This window comes from Macaca mulatta, chromosome 7 (genome assembly GCF_049350105.2).
Source record: "Macaca mulatta isolate MMU2019108-1 chromosome 7, T2T-MMU8v2.0, whole genome shotgun sequence".
In the NCBI taxonomy this organism is placed as follows: Eukaryota; Metazoa; Chordata; class Mammalia; order Primates; family Cercopithecidae; genus Macaca; species Macaca mulatta.
The window spans coordinates 139,551,046-139,576,226 of record NC_133412.1 but is presented as its reverse complement, the minus strand read 5'-3'; the positions used below and the strand labels follow the sequence as shown (position 1 = coordinate 139,576,226).

At 38.1% G+C, this 25,181-nt stretch overlaps 1 protein-coding gene and 1 long non-coding RNA gene across 7 annotated transcripts in view; one reads left to right on the top strand and one right to left on the bottom strand.

Moving 5' to 3' along the window:
- LOC144330299 (uncharacterized) overlaps nucleotides 1-25,181 on the top strand; it is a 523,359-nt gene that overhangs the window by 45,229 nt on the left and 452,949 nt on the right. The window lies entirely within an intron of this gene.
- LOC144330300 (uncharacterized) overlaps nucleotides 1-25,181 on the bottom strand; it is a 116,474-nt gene that overhangs the window by 33,368 nt on the left and 57,925 nt on the right. The gene's annotated exons all lie outside the window — the stretch shown is intronic.

Genomic DNA, 25,181 nt, shown 5'->3' with positions numbered 1-25,181 from the left:
TCATATTAAAGGAAACAACTCAGAAGAAAATCAAATAGCAAAATTTACATCATAAAGTACATAGAGAAAAAGTCTAGTGGTGCTAGAGGGAGATTAAAGATGGACGCTAAATCAAACATAAAATTGTGAAAATCGATCATAGCATTGTATAAGAACACCAATTTTATTTAGATAGGGACTACCTATCTTTTAACTGGATCTCTGAGCTCTGGGAAGAGCCCACACTGAATCCTGGGTCTCCACAAAGTGAGAATTACGAGATTGGACCATGTGATGCTTTTATAGTACACTTAATTTTTTTTAAAACAAAGACATTTCTAAGTGTCTAAACCACACTCTCCCTTAAAAACCCAAGAGTAATCTCTGTTGCAATAACTATTTTAGTCAAAATTTAAAAAGATAACACAATACAAAAGTAAGTAATTTAAGAGCTGAGACGAACTTATCTGTTCGCATTCTTGGGGTTCCATAAGGAAAAAAATGTTTCTCCCCCAAAGAGAGTCTGGTGCCTTCTTCATTTTCTTTAAGGAACCCCAGGTTATTATAATCTATTTTAGGTTCTCCATGCAGCAGAGGGTGCAAGAGAAGGAAGAGACAGCAGGAGTAAATGAAGAAAACAGAATTCAGTCAACTGAGAAGAAAAATACTTTTGCTCAAGGAAAAAAAAAAAAAAAGACAAGGTCCTAGAATAAAACCAAAAACAAAACTATGAAAGCCTGTTAAACACAAACACACACATATGCACACACACACATATCACACATATGCACACATACACACACACATCTTGGATGTTAGCTTTTAATTAAGTTGACTTTTAACCGCTGAGCTCCTTTAAAAAAAATCTTTTAAAATCTCATTACCATATTCCAGCTAGGAAAAATTGCTGCTATTTCAGAAGTATAGCCATTGCTCTTTCAGTTTGGTCTGGCTAGCAAAAAAGTGGCCTTGTTATGTACATAAAGACCCTTAGTAGTCAAAATTAAAAATATTTTCTCTTTTTCTTTTTCCTTTTGCTGGCTATTTTTCTCCCCCTACCACACCACCTTTGTGTGTGTGTGTATGTATGTGGAAAGTTAGCCACTTCAGAGGCCTTGTTCCCCATAATGTGGAACTTCCTTTGGCTTTAATCAAGTCGGATAGAGTTGATCAAACCCAATGGGGAAAAGACCGAAACAACAACAAAAACAGAAACAACAAAAAACAGTTAAGCAAAACAAAAGATCGCACAACTTATATGATTACTGAGCGCTCTAATGGTAAGGAGAAATTAAGACCACCTGATTGTTAACTTTAGCCAAGACAAAACCCCAATTCAGCTACTTACCTAAAGATGGGTCTCAGGCTGAAGATGGCTCTCTATCGTCCTAGAAGCAGGAAAAGTCCTCTCATCTTCCCTGTTGGAAGTGAGCTCAAACTCCATGAAGGAGTTACCTACCTTCCATCGTCATGGAAGCAGGAAAACTTGTCTTCCTTGTTGGAAGCAAGTAGAACTTTAAAAAAAAAAAAAAGGTTGGGAGGAAGTTGTACAGCAAAATAAACTTTAGATCTCAACCATATTTTGGGAGATCAGGGATTCTCTGGAGGGGGTGCTCCCTTACCTCAGCAAATTGTGCTGTTGGTTTGAGCCATAAAGTTAGCTCATGCTGGTACCAAGCACCAATAGATTTGCCAAAGGTCAGGGGCACTTCCACTCAGAATCCCTACATGGTTACCAAAATGTAAACCCCCAAAATCTGAGACAGGTCTCAGTTAATTTAGAAAGTGTATTTTGCCAAGGTTGAGGATGCATGCCCATGGCACAGCCTCAGGAGGGCCTGATGACATATGCCCAAGGTGCACAGGTTGGTTTTACACATTTTAGGGATACATGAGACATCAATCAACATATGTAAGATGAACATTGGTTCAATCTGGAAAAACAGGACAACTCCAAGTGGGGAGGGAACTTCCAGGTCATAGGTGGATAAGAGACAAATGATTGCATTCTTTTGAGTTTCTGATTAGCCTCTCCAAAGGAGGCAGTCTGATATGCATTTATCTCAGTGAGCAGAGGGGTGACTTTGAATAGAATGGGAGGCAGGTTTGCCCTAAGCAGTTCCCAGCTTGACTTTTCCCTTTAGCTTAGTGATTTTGGGAGCCCAAGATATTTTCCTTTCACACTATGTGGAATATAAGGATATATACTGCCTCCAGAGTCACTAGAAGGTACAAGGCAGTACTAAACACTCCCAGATGTAAAAAAGTCAGCATCCTTCACTGAGCAATTTAAGGGTACGTGAAAGCCCAGTCAGCCTCAATGTACCTCCTGCTTCCTCAATGCCATAATCTGCTATCTCCACCATCAGACCCACTCCATTAAATTGCATTTGCAGTTAATTATTCTATTCAGAGCCCCTGCATAAGACTAGGAGCTCCTGCGTAAGAGCTAGGTGCTTATGATTAATGCAACCAGCAACTAACTTGCTGTAAGTATTGATTGATTCTCACACCTTGTAGAAAAGATGACTTTTAGATGAGATCTTGAAGGATGAGCAGAGGTCAAAAAGTCAAGTACCCTGTGCAATTAACATAAACATATGAAGTAGACTAGATACAACGCAATAGGAGCCTAGCTGCTTTTGTTAACTGGGTAAGAGTAGTATCTACCTCATTACTTGCTACAGGCCCAATATAAATATATCTAGGGCCAAACAAAATATATCTAGGGCCATATAGAAATCCTTGGATACCAGCTTGAGATCCCTAATTTAAATACATGGAGGAAGGATAGTAAGGTATTTCCAACTGAAGGAGTAATATGCAAATAAAAAAGTAACCATGACTTGCATGTTACCTATGAGAACTCTATTGGCTTTGATTAATGTATAACAGGGATTGTCAATATTTCAGAAGCATGGGTACAAGAAGTGACCACTCTTCTTTTGAAGAGATAGAGACTGGTAGGGTAAGATCTCATAACTTAGAGTGAGCAGAGGGCTTCTTTATGGCTCAAGGTTCAAAAATATTTCCCATAAATATTTCGCTATTAATGCTAATATATTCTTTAAAATGCAGATGTCAATCAGAAAAATTCAAATCAGATCACCTTGTATAACCTAGCTGAGACTAACCCCAAAGAGGGAATCGAAAATTACATGGGGGAGGGAAAGGGAGAAATTTAGAGCTTAAGGCTTGGGTAGAAGTCAGAACTGTAGGTGGATGTGAGTGCTCTGGCAAGCTGAAGGCAGTTGAGGAAGCCTGGAGGTAGTGGGGGTGGATACTGCAGGAGAGGGAGGAGGCAGGCTTTGCCTACTGTGCAGTTTTGCCTAGGGCAGCTAATTGCTTGTGCCCAGGAAATTGCCTCGGAAGCCTTGGGCAATATGCGGTAACTTTTCCCTGATGCCTAGTTTATCAGGTTAAGTTGAAATTTGGTGGGGAGAAGGGGGAGAATGATGAGCTGAAAGAATTCCTGAGCTGAAAGAAACTTTAAAGGTCACTAACTTTTTTCAACAAAGTACCTCCAATGATAAGAGAGGGAACTTGAACCTCTAGGAATCTGGGGACTTAGCTCAAAGTAACCCACCACAAGTGGGAATATCTTTGAAATCTCTTGGTTTATCTTAAAACTTTGTATAAAGTTTGCATTGATTCAACATCACCATGTTTGTTTTAATATAATAAGACTTTAAATTACTACACCCAACTGACCAATCTCTAAATAAAACTGTCTAAGGCCCTACCCATGATATGTCAAATTGCTTGGCCAAGACCTTTAGCTAGTAAGGGCCAAGATAGAATAAGAATTCAGGGTCTGGTACGGTGGCTCACGCCTGTAATCCCTGCACTTTGGGAGGCCGAGGCGGGTGGATCCCCTGCGGTCAGGAGTTCGAGACCAACCTGGCCAACATGGCAAAACCCCATCTCTACTAAAAATACAAAAATTAGCCGGTCGTGGTGGCAGGCGCTTGTAATCCCAGCTACTCCAGTGGCTGAGACAGGAGAATCACTTGAACCCAGGAGACAGAGGTTGCAGTGAGCCCAGATCGCGCCATTGCACTCCAGCTTGGGTGACAGAGAAAGACTCCGTCTCAAAAAAAAAAAAAAAAAAAAGATTTCAGGTCTCCTGACCACAATGCCATATCTGTTATGTACCAATGGAGATGAATAACAGTGCAAGATGGTGAGGACTGTGTCTGGGGAGAAGGGTAAAAAAGGGAAAGTGGAAGGGGTCTTCACTTTATAATTTTTCTTTAGGATTGACTCTGGTGTGAAGATTATATAAAGTGAGGGAAGGGATCTAGCATTCATTACTATGTGCCTACACTTTGTACCAGACACATTATCTTTATTATCTCTCTTAATTTTCATAGCAACTGTGGAATAAGTTGTCACCATGATACAGTACAGGATGAACAAATTCTGAGATTAACAAATCTGCCTATGGCTGCTCTACTGGTAAGAGGTAGAGTTAGGATTTGAATCCAGAAATGTCTGACTAAGCCACACTGTCTCTTTTCCACAGATGTTTATTAAACACACGCTATATGCAAAGTACTATACTAGGTGCTTTAAGTGTATGAATAAATAAATAAGCTGATTAGGGAAATAAACAATGAGCTCTGACTGTCTTGTTCTTGGAGTCTATAGCCTGAAGAAGGAACTCTGTAATTAATTAGCTGGTCATCTTAGCTATTTATCTAATGCCCCAATCTGATAAAGAAGTGAATTAGATCACTCACAACCACAAAAATTAGAAGATATTTTCAGTGTTCATAAAATCTTTTTTAAAAATCAAAGGATGCACCACACATGGCCAAAGCCCTTTTTATTAATACTTTATAGCTTTGCATGGCATATGGAACAATGTTCCCAAACTGTCCTAAGTTATTAATAGGTTCAGCAAAACCAAAACCAAAAACCTGGTGTTAGCAATATTTTCTTCAAAAGTGCATTAAAAATATAAATGTCAGAAAAATACTAAGCACATTTCTCTTGTTCTTATTATGTAAAAGTCTGTCTTTAAGGAATGGTGGGCAATCTTAAGACAAAAGAAGTTGTATATGTTACCTGAAGGATGAATGACTGGTACTCAGTTTGTTAGTCATTGCAGAGTCAGGTTTTACCATTTTACCAACTTATTCTAAACTTTAGTGTATGTCAACTATTCAGTGATCTTCAGCCTTTCTTATGCATATTTGTGATATGGATAAAATTTTGATCGTTTTAAGGCAGTTTCCTTGAAACTGTTTCTACTGTTTACTTTAATCTACATGCCTATTTCATGGGTTCATATTGATCTTTCATCACTACTTTATAGTGCATTTTGAGGGCAAACAGTTTTGGGAAATACTGATCTAGAAATTGTTGCTGCCAAGTTGGTACCAGGCATTGATTGCCAGTTTCTCAAAAGAGATACTAATCTTGATTTCGCTTCTTACTTTTTGAACTTTTGTTACATGTTAGATGGATATGTAGTGTCCAATGTGCATATATCTACAACGTTAACAGCACATAGATTTAATGCACATAGATGCACTTTTCTTATATACTTGATAACAAGAAATATTTAACAAGAGTAGTTAAAGAAGTGAATTTTATGTTATATGTATTTCATTACAATAAAAAAATGCAACAGGGTGATACTGGTACTTAAGGAAGAACATAAACTAATAAATTGCAGAATATAATATTTTTCATGTCATAATCGGATATAAGACAATAAATAATAATCATATCTTATTAGTATGAGAAAAAAACATAAGCAGGAGCTGGAGCTACATGTCCCAGGGGATATAAATAAGAAACAAATTCATTAAAGAATATTTACATAGAATTAAGTAAAAAGGTAGACTTCGATTCGGTTTTGTTTTTGTTTTTGTTTTTGTTTTTTGAGATAGAGTCTCACTCTGTCACCCAGGCTGGAATGCAATGGCACGATCTTGACTCGCTGCAGTCGTCACCTCCCGGATTCAAGTGATTCTTGTGCCTTAGCCTCCCGAGTAGCTGGGACTACAGGCGTATGTGAGCACGCTAATTTTCATATTTTTAGTAGAGATCGTTTTTCACCATGTTGCCCAGGCTGGTCTTGAACTCCTGGCCTCAAGTAATACGCCCACCTTGGCCTCCCAAAGTGCTGGGATTACAGGCATGAGCCGCTGAACCTGGCCTATACCACAATTTTTAAAAGGAAATCAGTCATTGATGTGTTCTCAGTACTTGGTATAGTGTCTGACAGAGTAGGTGTTCAAGAAATATTTTTTGAATGAATAATAAGATTATTTCCACACTGGAGCTCTTTCCCTAGTTGTCCATTTAACCCATTTACTTCCTAGAGCAAGTTACATAACTTATTCCCTTAGAACATAGTGAGGCTAAACCAGAGTGATTATAAAACTCTTGATAATGCCACATTAAAAAACAAAATGTTGTATGTAACAAATATATCTGGGTAAAAATACTTTTAGGAAGCTTTGTTTAAAAAATCATTTCTATATCTTTATTACCATATTTGGTTGAACTATATGAAATTGCCATTTTTTTGTAGGTCAAAAATAAGCAATTTTATATGATTTGGTCGTAGTTTATAAATTACTAGCTAGTGGGTGCCTCCAGTTTTTCATGTTGGAAACATTACAACTTGGAGAAAATGTAATTTAATGTTCATTAAAATGATTCTTTTTTGCTCCCAAATGCAAGGGACTGAAAAGTGATCTCAGAAATCAGAACAAATATTATAATACCTTCATTAAAATATGTGAACCTGACACATTTACTAGTAAATTTTATGGTTAATCACAAATCTCCTACCAGAGGCTGTGGAATGACCATCTGAATGTATTATAAGAAGTCCTTTTTTTTTTTTTTGAGACAGTCTCGCTCTGTCACCCAGGCTGGAGTGCAGTGGCACGATCTCTGCTCACTGCAAGCTCTGCCTCCCTGGTTCACGCCATTCTCCTGCCTCAGCCTCCTGAATGGCTGGGACTACAGGTGCCCGCCACCATGCTTGGCTAATTTTTTTGTATTTTTAGTAGAGACGGGGTTTCACCGTGTTAGCCAGGATGGTCTTGATCTCCTGACCTCGTGATCCACCCGCCTCAGACTCCCAAAGTGTTGGGATTCTAGGTGTGAGACACCGCGCCCGGTCTGTAAGAAGTCTTAATGGTCTTAAATATCAATTGCCTTAACATACAGCAGTCCCTTTCACTTCCGACGTTTAAATAGGCCCTCCCAATTATGATTTAAAAAAATGGTAATGTCATTTATTTCATAATTAGAAGTGTAATAATTAAGTAGATCTATAATTTGTTTTTAAAAATATTGCAAGTAATGATCAAAGGCAGGGAAATTAATTTTGATCATTTATTATTTTAATAATTTTAAGTCCCTAAATGATTACAATCAATTGAAGGGCCCCCAGAGGTAGTAACCATGGGCAAAGTCTGACACAGGAAATAGAACTCTTTGCTTCTGACATCGTACATGACACCTTTAGCTACTTGTGAACACTGCCACAAGAGAGACCTCAGGGACACAACCTTCAAAGCTGAGAAGTATAAGGGGGAGAATTAGAAAGGGGCAGACTATCACCTTCTAGCTTGTAACCAGTATGCCCTCTTTATTCGCCCAGTCTCGGTTTAGCAAGGGAGCATTTAGACTGAGATTACACAAGAATGCCCAGTTACCTAGACTTGCTAGTAGACCATTCCAGCATTAGTGGGAGGAGTGAGTGGGTGATGCACTACATTTTGGTCACTGTAAAGCCTTCCAGACATTTTCTATGCTTGTATCTACCTATATACTTTAAAAAATAGTACCATGTGGGACATCTTGCAACATAGCCTGCTATTTAAAAATTGAATATATTTTTATATATATATATATAATGAACTTCTTTTTCATTATTATTTTTATACAACATTCTTTTTAGAGCTTCTTAAAATTGTATTGTACATGTGTTGCTCCACAATTTATCCACGAATCCTCTATTGTTGTTCACTAAGTTTTTCTAAATCACTTCCTCACTATTAACAACATTGCAGCTAAATGTGAGCATAAATCCTTAATTCTTCCTTAGGATAAAATCCTAGGAGTTGAATTTTTTGGTTGACAATGGAGATTTTAAATGATTTCATGCAGAAAACATTTAGCTTACAAAAGCAGAGAGATGGATGAGATCAGAGACAGTAGGGTAGACTTTTTCATACTCGGGGAGCTTCTGAAGAGAGTCTAGTCTACGCACCTTAGAAATATGAATTAGACATTGGAAACATTTTGTATTTTTCACCTTATACTTAATTATTTTAAACAAAGGCCAGAAAGATGGGTAGGGTGAGGAAATCTAAAAATGGTTAGCATTTCCTGGGGTATTTATTATGTGTCAGGCAAATGCTTCAAGCGCTTTTCATGTCTCTGATTTCACTTTAGTCCTACCATAACTCAAAGAAGTGGGTAAGGAATGGAGGGAGGCAAGAAAAACTAAACAACTTCCCCAAGGTCCCACATCTAATACTGTATATGGTAAAGCCCAGAGCTGTCTGTACTCTTAACACCTGTGCATTGCTTCCTCCCATCCAACACACTGGGCTGCATAGGCAGAAAAAATAGGAAAGCTTCAAAATAGAAGAGGCTATAGTGCACATGATACCTTTCTAAAATCTTCTACTTTCCTCTTTTTTAAAAGTTTTATTTTTCTACGAATGCCACATTCTCTCTTGCTAGTAAATACACTGACTATATAACCTTAAGTATTTTACAATTTGCCACCAATTATTAATGTCACTAAAAATTTATCTATATTAATTAGAAGGTGCCACATCAACTGTTGCTACAGTTAAATTAATTCTGATAGTTGTTATAAGTAAATAATTATTTTTATGTGATTGTACTTGGTAAGGACGTTTCTGAATTCTCACTGGATAAATTCTTTATATTTTGATTAGTCTTAAAGTCAATCAGGCACAACAGACACAACAGGGAAGATTGTGGAACTGTCCTTTCTAGGAAGTAATGCTGCATAGGTTTTTTAAAAAAAATTGGGGGTGGGGGGTATATAGTAGGTATCTATATTTATGGGGTATGTGAGATATTTTGATACAGGCATATGATGCTTAATAATCACATCAGGGTAAATGGGTTATGCATCACCTCAAGCATTTACAAACAATCCAATTATATTCTTTTAGTGTTTTTGAAACATACAATAAATTAATGTTAACTGTAGTTGCCTTGTTGTGCTATAAAATACTAGATCTTATTTTATCTAACTATATGTTTGTACACATTAACTATCCCCATTCCTGTCTGCACTGCCTGCCCCATTCCCCTTCCCAGCCTCGGTCAACATCATTTTACTATTTCCATAAGTTCAATTTTTTTTTTTTTTTTTTTTTTTAGCTTCCACAAATAAGTGAGAACATGTGAAGTTAGTCTTTCTGTGCCTGGCTTATTTCACTTAACATAATGACCTCCAGTTCCATTCATGTTGTTGCAAATGACAGGATCTCATTCTTTTTTATGGCTGAATAGTACTCCATTGTGTATATGTACCACATTTTCTTTTTTTATTTTATTTTATTTTTATTATTATTATACTTTGAGTTCTAGGGTACATGTGCATAATGTGCAGGTTTGTTACATATGTATACTTGTGCCATGTTGGTGTGCTGCAGCCATCAACTCGTCAGCACCCATCAACTCTTCATTTACATCAGGTATAACTCCCAATGCAATCCCTCCCCCCTCCGCCCACCCCATGATAGGCCCCAGTGTGTGATGTTCCCCTTCCCGAGTCCAAGTGATCTCATTGTTCAGTTCCCACCTATGAGTGAGAACATGCGGTGTTTGGTTTTCTGTTCTTGTGATAGTTTGCTAAGAATGATGGTTTCCAGCTGCATCCATGTCCCTACAAAGGACACAAACTCATCCTTTTTTATGGCTGCATAGTATTCCATGGTGTATATGTGCCACATTTTCTTAATCCAGTCTGTCACTGATGGACATTTGGGTTGATTCCAAGTCTTTGCTATTGTGAATAGTGCCGCAATGAACATACGTGTGCATGTGTCTTTATAGCAGCATGATTTATAATCCTTTGGGTATATCCCCAGTAATGGGATGGCTGGGTCATATGGTACATCTAGTTCTAGATCCTTGAGGAATCGCCATACTGTTTTCCATAATGGTTGAACTAGTTTACAATCCCACCAACAGTGTAAAAGTGTTCCTATTTCTCCACATCCTTTCCAGCACCTGTTGTTTCCTGACTTTTTAATGATTGCCATTCTAACTGGTGTGAGACGGTATCTCATTGTGGTTTTGATTTGCATTTCTCTGATGGCCAGTGATGATGAGCATTTTTTCATGTGTCTGTTGGCTGTATGAATGTCTTCTTTTGAGAAGTGTCTGTTCATATCCTTTGCCCACTTTTTGATGGGGTTGTTTATTTTTTTCTTGTAAATTTGTTTGAGTTCTTTGTAGGTTCTGGATATTAGCCCTTTGTCAGATGAGTAGATTGCAAAAATTTTCTCCCATTCTGTAGGTTGCCTGTTCACTCTGATGGTAGTTTCTTTTGCTGTGCAGAAGCTCTTTAGTTTAATGAGATCCCATTTGTCAATTTTGGCTTTTGCTGCCGTTGCTTTTGGTGTTTTAGACATGAAGTCTTTGCCCATGCCTATGTCCTGAATGGTACTACCTAGGTTTTCCTCTAGGATTTTTATGGTATTAGGTCTAACATTTAAGTCTCTAATCCATCTTGAATTAATTTTCGTATAAGGAGTAAGGAAAGGATCCAGTTTCAGCTTTCTACTTATGGCTAGCCAATTTTCCCAGCACCATTTATTAAATAGGGAATCCTTTCCCCATTTCTTGTTTCTCTCAGGTTTGTCAAAGATCAGATGGCTGTAGATGTGTGGTATTATTTCTGAGGACTCTGTTCTGTTCCATTGGTCTATATCTCTGTTTTGGTACCAGTACCATGCTGTTTTGGTTACTGTAGCCTTGTAGTATAGTTTGAAGTCAGGTAGCGTGATGCCTCCAGCTTTGTTCTTTTGACTTAGGATTGTCTTGGAGATGCGGGCTCTTTTTTGGTTCCATATGAACTTTAAAGCAGTTTTTTCCAATTCTGTGAAGAAACTCATTGGTAGCTGATGGGGATGGCATTGAATCTATAAATAACCTTGGGCAGTATGGCCATTTTCACGATATTGATTCTTCCTATCCATGAGCATGGTATGTTCTTCCATTTGTTTGTGTCCTCTTTTATTTCACTGAGCAGTGGTTTGTAGTTTTCCTTGAAGAGGTCCTTTACATCCCTTGTGAGTTGGATTCCTAGGTATTATATTCTCTTTGGAGCAATTGTGAATGGAAGTTCATTCATGATTTGGCTCTCTGTCTGTGTGTTACTGGTGTATAAGAATGCTTGTGATTTTTGCACATTAATTTTGTATCGTGAGACTTTGCTGAAGTTGCTTATCAGCTTAAGGAGATTTTGGGCTAAGACAATGGGATATTCTAAATATACAATCATGTCATCTGCAAAGAGGGACAATTTGACTTCTTCTTTTCCTAACTGAATACCCTTGATTTCTTTCTCCTGCCTGATTGCCCTAGCCAGAACTTCCAACACTATGTTGAATAGGAGTGGTGAGAGAGGGCATCCCTGTCTTGTGCCAGTTTTCAAAGAGAATTTTTCCAGTTTTTGCCCATTCAGTATGATATTGTCTGTGGGTTTGTCATAAATAGCTCTTATTATTTTGAGGTACGTTCCATCAATACCGAATTTATTGAGCGTTTTTAGCATGAAGGGCTGTTGAATTTTGTCAAAAGCCTTTTCTGCATCTATTGAGATAATCATGTGGTTCTTGTCTTTGGTTCTGTTTATATGCTGGATTATGTTTATTGATTTGCGAATGTTGAAGCAGCCTTGCATCCCAGGGATGAAGCCCACTTGATCATGGTGGATAAGCTTTTTGATGTTCTGCTGAATCCGGTTTGCCAGTATTTTATTGAGGATTTTTGCATCGATGTTCATCAGGGATATTGGTCTAAAATTCTCTTTTTTTGTTGCGTCTCTGCCAGGCTTTGGTATCAGGATGATGTTGGCCTCATAAAATGAGTTAGGGAGGATTCCCTCTTTTTCTATTGATTGGAATAGTTTCAGAAGGAATGGTACCAGCTCCTCCTTGTACCTCTGGTAGAATTCGGCTGTGAATCCATCTGGTCCTGGACTTTTTTTGGTTGGTAGGCTATTAATTATTGCCTCAATTTCAGAGCCTGCTATTGGTCTATTGAGGGATTCAACTTCTTCCTGGTTTAGTCTTGGAAGAGTGTAAGTGTCCAGGAAATTATCCATTTCTTCTAGATTTTCCAGTTTATTTGCATAGAGGTGTTTATAGTATTCTCTGATGGTAGTTTGTATTTCTGTGGGGTCGGTGGTGATATCCCCTTTATCATTTTTTATTGCGTCAATTTGATTCTTCTCTCTTCTTTATTAGTCTTGCTAGCGGTCTGTCAATTTTGTTGATCTTTTCAAAAAACCAACTCCTGGATTCATTGATTTTTTGGAGGGTTTTTTGTGTCTCTATCTCCTTCAGTTCTGCTCTGATCTTAGTTATTTCTTGCCTTCTGCTAGCTTTCGAATGTGTTTGCTCTTGCTTCTCTAGTTCTTTTAATTGTGATGTTAGAGTGTCAATTTTAGATCTTTCCTGCTTTCTCTTGTGGGCATTTAGTGCTATAAATTTCCCTCTACACACTGCTTTAAATGTATCCCAGAGATTCTGGTATGTTGTATCTTTGTTCTCATTGGTTTCAAAGAACATCTTTATTTCTGCCTTCATTTCTTTATGTACCCAGTAGTCATTCAGGAGCAGGTTGTTCAGTTTCCATGTAGTTGAGCGGTTTTGATTGAGTTTCTTAGTCCTGAGTTCTAGTTTGATTGCACTGTGGTCTGAGAGGCAGTTTGTTATAATTTCTGTTCTTGTACATTTGCTGAGGAGTGCTTTACTTCCAATTATGTGGTCAATTTTGGAGTAAGTGCAATGTGGTGCTGAGAAGAATGTATATTCTGTTGATTTGGGGTGGAGAGTTCTATAGATGTCTATTAGGTCTGCTTGCTGCAGAGATGAGTTCAATTCCTGGATATCCTTGTTAACTTTCTGTCTCGTTGTTCTGTCTAATGTTGACAGTGGAGTGTTGAAGTCTCCCATTATTATTGTATGGGAGTCTAAGTCTCTTTGTAAGTCTCTAAGGACTTGCTTTATGAATCTGGGTGCTCCTGTTTTGGGTGCATATATATTTAGGATAGTTAGCTCTTCCTGTTGAATTGATCCCTTTACCATTATGTAATGGCCTTCTTTGTCTCTTTTGATCTTTGATGGTTTAAAGTCTGTTTTATCAGAGACTAGTATTGCAACCCCTGCTTTTTTTTGTTCTCCATTTGCTTGGTAAATCTTCCTCCATCCCTTTATTTTGAGCCTATGTATGTTTCTGCCTGTGAGATGGGTCTCTGAATACAGCAGACTGATGGGTCTTGACTCTTTATCCAGTTTGCCAGTCTGTGTCTTTTAATTGGAGCATTTAGTCCATTTACATTTAAGGTTAATATTGTTATGTGTGAACTTGATCCTGCCATTATGATATTAACTGGTTATTTTGCTCGTTAGTTGATGCAGTTTCTTCCTAGCCTCGATGGTCTTTACATTTTGGCATGTTTTTGCAATGGCTGGTACCGGTTGTTCCTTTCCATGTTGAGTGCTTCCTTCAGGGTCTCTTGTAAAGCAGGCCTAGTGGTGACAAAATCTCTCAGCATTTGCTTATCTGTAAAGGATTGTATTTCTCCTTCACTTATGAAACTTAGTTTGGCTGGATATGAAATTCTGGGTTTAAAATTCTTTTCTTTAAGAATGTTGAATATCGGCCCCCACTCTCTTCTGGCTTGGAGAGTTTCTGCCGAGAGATCTGCTGTTAGTCTGATGGGCTTCCCTTTGTGGGTAACCCGACGTTTCTCTCTGGCTGCCCTTAAGATTTTTTCCTTCATTTCAACTTTGGTGAATCTGGCAATTATGTGTCTTGGAGTTGCTCTTCTCGAGGAGTATCTTTGTGGCGTTCTCTGTATTTCCTGAATGTGAATGTTGGCCTGCCCTACTAGGTTGGGGAAGTTCTCCTGGATGATATCCTGAAGAGTGTTTTCCAACTTGGTTCCATTTTCCCCCTCACTTTCAGGCACCCCAATCAGACGTAGATTTGGTCTTTTTACATAATCCCATACTTCTTGCAGGCTTTGTTCATTTCTTTTTCTTCTTTTTTCTTTTGGTTTCTCTTCTCGCTTCATTTCATTCATTTGATCCTCAATCGCTGATACTCTTTCTTCCAGTTGATCGAGTCGGTTACTGAAGCTTGTGCATTTGTCACGTATTTCTCGTGTCATGGTTTTCATCTCTTTCATTTCGTTTATGACCTTCTCTGCATTAATTACTCTAGCCATCAATTCTTCCACTTTTTTTCAAGATTTTTAGTTTCTTTGCGCTGGGTACGTAATTCCTCCTTTAGCTCTGAGAAGTTTGATGGACTGAAGCCTTCTTCTCTCATCTCGTCAAAGTCATTCTCCGTCCAGCTTTGATCCGCTGCTGGTGATGAGCTGCGCTCCTTGACCGGGGGAGATGTGCTCTTATTTTTTGAATTTCCAACTTTTCTGCCCTGCTTTTTCCCCATCTTTGTGGTTTTGTCTGCCTCTGGTCTTTGATGATGGTGATGTACTGATGGGGTTTTGGTGTAGGTGTCCTTCCTGTTTGATAGTTTTCCTTCTAACAGTCAGGACCCTCAGCTGTAGGTCTGTTAGAGATTGCTTGAGGTCCACTCCAGACCCTGTTTGCCTGGGTGTCAGCAGCAGAGGCTGCAGAAGATAGAATATTGCTGAACAGCGAGTGTACCTGTCTGATTCTTGCTTTGGAAGCTTCCTCTCAGGGGTGTACTCCACCTTGTGAGGTGTGGGGTATCAGACTGCCCCTAGTGGGAGATGTCTCCCAGTTATGCTACTCAGGGGTCAGGGACCCACTTGAGCAGGCAGTCTGTCCCTTCTCAGATCTCAACCTCCGTGTTGGGAGATCCACTGCTCTCTTCAAAGCTGTCAGACAGAGTCCTTTGCGTCTGCAGAGGTTTCTGCTGCATTTGTTATTGTTTACTATGCCCTGTCCCCAGAGGTGGAGTCTACAGAGACAGGCAGGTTTCCTTGAGCTGCTGTGAGCTCCACCCAGTTCGAGCTTCCCAGCGGCTTTGTTTACCTACTTAAGCCTCAGCAATGGCGGGCGCCCCTCCCCCAGCCTCACTGCTGCCTTGCCGGTAGATCACAGACTGCTGTGCTAGCAATGAGGGAGGCTCCGTGGGCGTGGGACCCTCCCGGCCAGGTGTGGGATATAATCTCCTGATGTGCCCGTTTCCTGAAAGCGCAGTATTGGGGTGGGAGTTACCCGATTTTCCAGGTGTTGTGTGTCTCAGTTCCCCTGGCTAGGAAAAGGGATTCCTTTCCCCCTTGCGCTTCCCAGGTGAGGCGATGCCTTGCCCTGCTTCAGCTCTCGCTGGTCGGGCTGCAGCAGCTGACCAGCACTGATTGTCCGGCACTCCCTAGTGAGATGAATCCAGTACCTCAGTTGAAAATGCAGAAATCACCGGTCTTCTGTGTCGCTCGCGCTGGGAGTTGGAGACTGGAGCTGTTCCTATTCGGCCATCTTGCTCCGCCCCCCACATTTTCTTTATCTATTCGTCTGTTCATGGACACTCAGATTGCTTGCAAATCTTGACTATTGTAAATAGTGCTGCAATAAACATGGGAGTGCAGATATCTCTTCAATATAATGATTTCCTTTCTTTTGGGCCCATACCTCAGAGTATGATTGCTGGATTATATGATAGTTCTATTTTTATTTTTGGGAGAACCTTCAAACTATTCTCCATAGTGATTGTACTAATTAACATTCCCTCCAACAGTAAACTAGGGTTTCTTTTTCTCCACACACTTGCCAGCATGTGTTATGGCCTATTTTTGGATAAAAGCCATTTAAACTGTGAGATGATATCACATTATACTTTTGATTTTCATTTCTCTGATGATCATTGATATAAAGCGTATTTTCACATACTGGTTTGCCATTTGTATATCTTCTTTTGAGAAATGTCTGTTCAGATTATATTACTCAGGGTTCCCTAGAGGGACAGAACTAATAGGATATCTATATGGTAGTTTATTAAGTATTAACTTACATGATCACAAGGTCCCACTATGGGCTGTCTGGGAGCTTCAGGAGCAAGGAGAGCCAGTCCAAGTCTCAAAACTGAAGAACTTAAGTGTCCGATGTTTGAGGACAGGAAGCATCCAGCATGGCAGAAAGATGTAGGCTGGGAGGCTAGGCCAGTGTTGCCTTTTCACATTTTTCTGCCTGCTTTGTATTTGCTGGAAGCTGATTAGATTGTGCCCACCAGATTAAGGGTGGGTCTGCCTTCCCCAGCCAAGTGACTCAAATGTTAATCTCCTTTGACAACACCCTCACAGACACACCCAGGATCAATATTTTGCATCCTTCAATCCAATCAGGTTGACACTCAGTATTTGCCATCACACAGATCTTTTGCCCATTTTAAAATCAGATTATTATATATTTTTTCCTATAGAGTTCCTATAGGCTGGTTATTAATCCCTTTTCAGATGCATAGTTTGCAAATATTTTCTCCCATTCCTTGGATTGTCTCTTCACTTTCTTGATCGTTTCCTTTGCTATGAAGAAGCTTTTTAACTTGATGTGATCTCATTTGTCCATTTTTTTCATTGGTTGCCTGTGCTTGTGTGGTATCACTCAAGAACTCTTTGCCCAATCCAGTGTCCTGAAGAGTTTCCCCAATGTTTTCTTTTAGTAGTTTTATAGTTCAAGTCTTAGATTTAAGTTTTTAATCCATTTTGATTTGATTTTTGTATACAGCAAGAGAGAGGTATCTAGTTTTAATTATCTGCACGTGGATATCCAGTTTTCCCAGCACCATTTATTGAAGAGACTGACCTTTCCCCAATGTGTGTTCTTAGCACCTTTGTTGAAAATGGGTTCACTGTTGATGTGTGAATTTGTTTTTTAGTTCTCCATTCTGTTCCATTGGTCTCTATGTCTGTTTTTATGCCAGTACCATGCTGTTTTGGTTACTATAAATCCGTGGTATAATTTGAAGTCAGATGATGTGTTCCTCCAGTTTTGTTCCTTTTGCTCAGGATAGCTTTGGTTATCCTGGGTCTTTTGTGGTTCCATATAAATCGTAGGATTATTTTTTCTATTTCTTTAAAGAAGGTCATTGGTATTTTGATAGGGATTGTATTGAATCTATAGATTGCTTTGAGTGGTATGGACATTTTAACAATATTGATTCTTCCAATTTGTGAACATGGAATAGCTTTCCAACTTTTGGTGTCCTCTTCAATTTCTTTCATCAATATTTTGTAATTGTTATTGTAGTAATCTTTTACTTCTTTAGTTAAGTTTATTCCTAAGTATTTTATTTTATTTTATTTTATTTATAGGTACTGTTAATGGGATTACTTTCTTGAATTCCTTTTCAGATTTTTCACTATTGGCATATAAAAATGTTACTGATTTTTATATTTTGATTTTGTATCCTGCAACTTCACTGAATTTGTTTCTGAATTCTAATAGTTTATTGGTGGAGTCTTTACAAATATAGGTTTTTTACAAATATAAGATCATATCATCTGCAAACAAGGATAATTCAACTTCTTCCTTTCCAATTTGGATGCCTTTTATTTATTTCTCTTGTCTAATTGCTGTAGCTAGGACTTCCAGTACTATGTTGAATAACAGTGGTGAAAGTAGGCATCTTTGTCTTGTTCCACATCTTAGAGGAAAGGCTTTCAGTTTTCCCTCATTCAGTGTTATAGTAGCTGTGGGTCTATCATAGATGGCTTTTATTATGTTGAGGTGTGTTCCTTCAATAGCCAGTTTTTTAGGATTTTAAAAATCAAGAAGAGATGTTAAATTTTTTCAAGTGCTTTTAAGCATCAATCGAAATGATCATATGGTTTTTGTGCTTCACTCTGTTGATATGGTGTATCACATTGATTGATTTGCATATGTTGAACCATCGTTGCATCCCTGGGTTAAATCCCACTGCATAGGTTTTGATTTTTTATTTCCACATAGTACATAAAAATGTTTAATCTTAATAAATACCTAACCATGTCCAAGTCATCATATTCTATAGAAAACACCCCCATAACACTGTCTCTACCTTTAAAATGGCTGAAGATAAGCACACATTCATCTTGAAGAGTTACTCAAAGCATGCTTGAATAAATGAAGATTGTATTTGCACACTGATCAACTGGAACAGATGTCTTTCTTTTCTCCATTGCTACTTCTGCCCTCCTTCTTCAAAATTCTCAGTTCCTTTTTAGTTCCAGTGAATATAGCACTGTAGTTAAATGCATAGATTCTGGAGCCAGACTACCCAGGTTCCAATCCCAGCTCTGCCATTTGCTACCTATATGACCAGGGGGAGAGTTTCTTAGCCTCTCTCTGTTCCTTAGTTTCTTTATCTCAATTGCCAAGCTTATATCTCCACATTTGACTACTACTCAGACCTGTAGATTTGTACCTAATTGGTATCTCAACTTGGTGGCCTAACAGGTCTCTCAAACTTAACATCACCAAATAGAGCCTGTCTCATTCTTGTCATATAATTGGCAACATCACCCTCCTTTTGCTCAAATAATAAATGTAGGAGTTGTCTTTGATTCCTCTTTCTCTCACTCCCTCACTCAATCCATCAGTGAACCCTATCCCTTTTACCTCTAAAACAAATCTCAAATCTGCCCACTCCCACCAGCACTGCCCTACCTAAGCCATGTCCTCTAATGTCTGGGCTCCTGCAATGGTTGCTTTACTGGTCTCTATTCTTTTACTCTTGTCTAAAATCCAGTATCCCTGCAGCCAGAATGATTTTTTTGTAAAGCATTAATTTTATTAATTAGTGATTCTCTTACTCCAAATCCCCCAATAACATCTCATCACATTTAGAATAAAAGCAAAACTCCTCAATCTGGTCTTCAAAGTCCTACAAAATTGGGTGCTGCAGTGGGTTGAATAGTGTCTTACCCAAATTCATGTCCTCAGAAGGTGGGAATACAATTTTACAGATGTAATTAAGATGAAGCCATATTGGATTAGATGCACCTAAATCAAATGAGTAGTGTCCTTATAAGGAGAGGAGAAAACGCACAGAGTCAGAGGAAATATAGAAAAGGCCATGTGAAGGGGAAGGCAATGATTTGAGTGATGAAGCTATGAGATAAGGAACATCAAAGATTGCCAAGAGTCACCAGAAGCTAGGAAAAGACAAAGATTCTCCCCCAGAGCCTAGAGCATTTAGAGGCAGTGGAACCTGTTGATACCTTGATTTCAGACTTCTAGGCTCCAGAACTGTGAGAGAATATACCTACATTGTTTTAAGCCGCCAAGTTTGTGGTATTTTGTTACAACAGCTTTAAGAAACAAACACAGGTGCATTTATAACACTCCAGCTTCAACTCTGTTGCCTTCCCCTTGCTCTCTACCCTCCAGTCACACTATTCTCCCTCTGTCCCTGGTGTTAGAATACCAAGCTTGTTTTCATCTTAGGACTTTTGTACTATCTATTTGGCAAACTCATTCCTGGATCTTTTCATAGATCCATCCTGTTATTCACATCTAGCCTGAAGTCACTTGTTCAGAGAGACTTTTCTCAAACACCCATTCAAAAGTAGCCTCCCAAACACTGTCTTTCACATCACCCTATTTTAGTTGTCTGCTTTGCACTTACTACAATCTGGCATTTCTTATTCATTTACATATTTATGGAGTCTGTTGCTGTTCCCTCAATATACACATGCACACACACCACATACTTGTGCATTCACTACACCTACACTGTCCAAAAGGGTAGCCACTAGCCACATATGGTGATTTAAATAGAAATTTAAATTAATTAAAATTAAACATTTAAAATACAGTTTCCAAGCTGCAAAAGCCACAATTTCAAGTGCTTATAGCTGCTTGTAGCTAGTGACTACCATAATGAACAGCATAGGTGTAGAACATTTTCATACATTGCAGTAAATCCTACTATTCATTGCTGCTCTAGAATATAAGCTCCAGAGAAAGAGGAATTTTATATCCTCAGTCTGAATTTGTTTGATACATAATAGATGCCAAATAAATATTTTTTGAATGAAGAATGAATAAGCTTTGAAGAAAAAAATTGAGCATTAATGTGAATAAACTTTGTAAAAGCAATGACCATTTCTGCTACTGAAAAGAAATATGGCTTTCAGGGGAAAATGACTTCTGTTCATCTGGGCAGAGTTTCTGGAACCACATTTGTCATTGATTATTCTTTTTGTTTGTTTATTCAATAAACACTCAAAAATGGATCTGGTTTAAAGAGGATTTCAACAAATTCTCTCATCTTGAGTGATAGCTTTTTTGGCTTATAAGTAAGAAGTTTTAGCAAGGATCTTCTGAGAAGTGGGAGGAGGGCAGACAGGGGTGTGGGTTGAATATTATCTTCTGTGCAGTATAGCATTTTCTCTAGATGTCTAAAGAGACAGTGTTATCAATCTCACATCTTTAGTAATAGTTTCTCTGTGCTTTGATTAATGTGGGTGTAAAATGTATCTGATGTAGCAAGCATATGTCTGAAACATTCTGAGACAAGAAGAGTAAAAAGTATTTTAATTTAAAAAACGAACTTTAAATATGCTAAAAGGCATAAGATTATTTAATATAACAGATAAAATGCTATATTGCTGCATTAGAATAAGAATCATGGAAATATGTCTTTGTCAGACTTGCAGAGCAAATAGAGCCATATGTTTAAAAACCATTAAATGTTGGCCATAAGTGCCCTGCTCTGCTTTCAAATCATCACAATGAGGTTAAAATTAAAGTTTCTGATACTGTGCCTGGTATATGAAAAAAAGTCAATCTTGGTTTCTCTTCTTTATCTCATTCCTCTATTTTAATACTCTGATACATGTCAAAGTTCTTACAAGGCAGTTCGTTGATTAGTGAAGAATTATTGTTGATTAGTGAGAATTACTGTTTTAAGAGAACCTTTGATTGAAAAGCTAGGGACTCACAAGTCATCTGAAGACCAATTCTGAGTGGTCAAACTTGAATAATATTTATTAAAACTTACCCATTTCCTATTACAATATTAACTGACCACAGAGTGGGATTAGGGCATTATTGAGCTGCAGTAATCATAACTTGGTCTGAAACCCTGTATAGATTCTCCATGTGCTATTACATAATTAAAGTACAACATTTCCACAAAATAAACTTTATGGCTTTAGAAGCATTGCTAATGTTTTTACATGCAACTAAAATGGAGGAAAATATAAGGAACTAGGTAGAACAAGACCTCTTTGCTATAAAACTGAATAAAGAGGGGGAGAGTGCGTGTGTGTGTGTGTGTGTGAAAGAATGCACCTGAGAGAGACAGAGAGAGGCAGGCAGAGACAGAGAGAAGCAGAGGGAGAAAAGGAGAGGAGAGAGGAGTAAACAATTAGAAATGAGGGGAGTATGCCTGATTTCAGAAATCAAAAAATAGAATATTGGAAGTGTTCAGAAAGCTTGATTCAGACTCTAGATGATTTTCTCTAACTATTCAACACAGAAAGGTATCTCAGCATTTCTGTGCTGTGTTCAGTGGTCAGAGGCCCATGGCTGATGATAAAGATGCTTTGGTAGAAATGGGTTGTCTCATTCCCACTGGGGTTCTGGTAAGAGGCAAGAAAGGAGCAATGATTCTTAGATGAACAGTGCCTCGGTTAAAGTGACCCAATTTCAGATCCACCAATGTAGAAAAGAGACAAGTCCTTTAGCCATGGACAAAACAATGAGGAAATAAGAGTCTCTTATTTGCGGGTTCCCTGCACAATTCACCTTTTCCAGAAAGTAACTGTCTCATCAATATTTCTCCAGAGAAATGACCACAGTTTCCCTCATTTTGTGTGTTTTTTTCTGACATGAATGAGAGAAGATATACAGTGAGGAGAGCAGAGCCAGGGAGGAAGGGATGGGAAAAAGAAGGGAAGAACAAAATATGGCAGTAAAGCCCATTTGTGAATATTCCAGATAGGGTTGGAAATCAAGATCTCCCATGACCCTGTTTATACAAGGAAATCTAGTTTACATAATGAAGCGTAACTTATAAAATGTGCTCCCCATAAAAAATCAAATGTCAGCCCCTCCTGTGTGTAGTTTAAAGAACTCCCTTCCTTTCTCCTTTGAAAAATTGAAGTGTGTGTGGATAAAAAAGGACTGATTTTTGGCAAGGGATGAGATTTGGGGTAGAAGTATATAGAAAGGGAGAAAATTAAAAGGATAAATGCTTCTGCTGGGGGTGTTTTCTAGGAGTTTCCTGAGATGTGTGGGGCAGTTGCAGAATTGAGTTTGGGCCTTGAGTTGGCCCCATGCTCCTCTCCTCAATTTAAAAATTGCTCAAGTTCTATTGAGCAGAGATTTCAGACCATGGAGCCCACTTTATCTCCACTTTACTTCCTCTTACTTACTGCCCTTCCCTTCCTTCCCAACTCCCTTCAGCAGGTGTGAGAGAGGGAAGTTGCTGTGGCAGATCTCATCTTGATTCTTTCTATCTTTGACTCCAGCTTCTTATCCCAGCGGAGGCTTTGAGGATCCTACAGGACTTCTAACCTTATTCTATCTCCGCTAAGCCCTCAGTGTGCCTAGAAATTGAAGGAAGGAAAATAACTAATGGCATTAATTTCCTGACTCTGTTTTAAATTAACCCTGAATCAAAAGGTTAGGAAGACAGTGAATAAATGAAGTTTGGGGAAATAACCAACTGTTCTGTTTTTGAGAAAATTTTTGCATGACAATCCTCAAATTGGATAAGTAGGATTAGCACTTTATATTGCATTAAGCCATCTGTCATTGTAGGTTCAGTAAATTAAATAGCAGATCTAAAAATCTCTAAGTGATGTGTTATTCCACGAATGATAAGAGCAGTATCTGTAACTTAAGTGTTGCAGAAATTAGAAATATGGGGTCAGAAGAGCCAACATCCTGATGATCTAGCTGCTGTACCCTAAAATGTAGTTATAATGCCACTACAAAACCAATATCCCTTAAACTTCTTTCTATCACATCAGTTCCCTACTCTAGATATTTCACCCTCTGCCTATTTACAATCTTTTTTTGTCTTCCTACACATTTTCTTCTACACTGACATTCCTCCAAAATTTTAATTGGTCTTGTAAAGTCCACCTCTAGTTTCCCACCTTCCATCTATAAGCTCTGTTCCCATAAAAGCATATGCCTGTAAGGACACTGTAATCAGCTTTTTATGCGTCTTGCCTTGTTTGCATCAGATCTCTTTCCTCTGGAATGTGCTTCTTTCTATCCAGTTTCACCTGCTCCACAATAGCTCAACATCTTGGCTCAAATCCTCTAACTTCAACACAGCCATCTCTGAATGTAGCCTAATTGGTATTTCTCTCTTCCAAGCTTCTGTAGCTCTGAAAAGACTACACAGCCTAGCTTTTAATTATATACACTTGACCATTCTTAAATAACGTGTGAAAGAGCCTTACCATCTAAAAAGCATAACAGTGTCTGGCATGTAGTGTCACCCAATAAATTTTTATGCATTCATTTGTTCTTTATTGTTATTGCATATGGTTTGTTTTCTTCCCAAGAAGGGTGGCAGCTAATTGAAGAAAGTGACCATTTTGTTTCATCTCCTATGTGTCCCCATCAGGGGCTGGCATCCTGGAGAGCACTCAGTAGATAATCAATAAGTACTTACTGACTGAATGATTGATTGACTAATGCACTTTGCTTTTGATTCCAAGTGCAGAAGCCCTTTAAGATGGCCTGGTTTTCTTCCAAATGATTTGAAATTGACCTCTACTACACAATGGAAAGTTCACTGATCTTTTGCAGATGAGAAAGTTGAAATAAAAAGAGAATTAAAATACTCTCAAACTCAAGCAGAAGATTAGTGATAGCTACAGCCTAGAATTAGAAGCCAAGCACATCCTGATGCCAGTCCATTGAATTCAGAGTCACTGAACCGTGCTTTGTTTTCTGACATAGGTAACTTTTGTCCACCTGTTAATCTTTAATGTGTAAGTTATTATATAACACATTGCTATGTGAATCTACCTCTTTTTCTTGTTTCATTTTATTTTTTTAGTGACTCTTAACAGGTAAAAAATGTATCTAATTATCCTTCATGATGTTGCTTTTTGTTTCTTAGTTGGCCTTTAAGGTCAGGAACTATGCCTTAAGTGCCCTTACACTTTTGGTGTATGGCACAGTACCTGGCAAATAATAGATGTTTAATAAATATCTGTTGATTAAATGAATGTTATTGGATGAAATAATCTTTTTAGAGTACTGAACAATTAACATGCCTAAATCCTCTTTATAGTATCAAAGAGAGTCAAACATCTAAACTGTCTTATTTAATTCATAGCAACCTATTCTTAATGCTGAATCATAATTCCCTTGCTTAGTTATTGTCCTTTAGGGGTAAAATAAGAAACTGAACACTTACAGCATCATTCTTGATTTGATTCCTAACTATAGGCTGAAGTAGGCTTTAATTTCCACAGGTAAAAGTATAACATTTACATATTTAAGGAAAGAAAGTAACTTCTCCCAACTGAAATAAGAGGTAATTTAAGGAGACAGAATTATTGGTCCCAAGTTAGCAAAAAGGCGTTTTAAACCTGACTCATCTGTGCCTTATGGATTTCGTAACTGATGATTAGCTTCTCTTAATCAGTTGAACATCCATTTAAGGGACAAATTGATTAGCTCCTTGCATAATTAAAAGAACATTAAGTGCCATCGCTTTGAGTTTAAAAAATTGTTTTGATTAACAGCAAATATGCACAGTTTAACATTAAGACATTAAATGGTGTTATCTCAAATTATTATTAATTTGTTATTTTTCGAAATGTTAAGGAGGTGTTTGCAGCTAGCTCAGTGACCAATATTTGCATTCCCCCAAAAAAGTGCAATTTTCATTTTTTTCTGGCTGGCATTAAATTTAATATGCTTTTTCCACAAAGCATGAGAGCATAATATAACCTATAAATAATAATGTTATTATGTAATCAAACAATCAAATTAACTAATTCT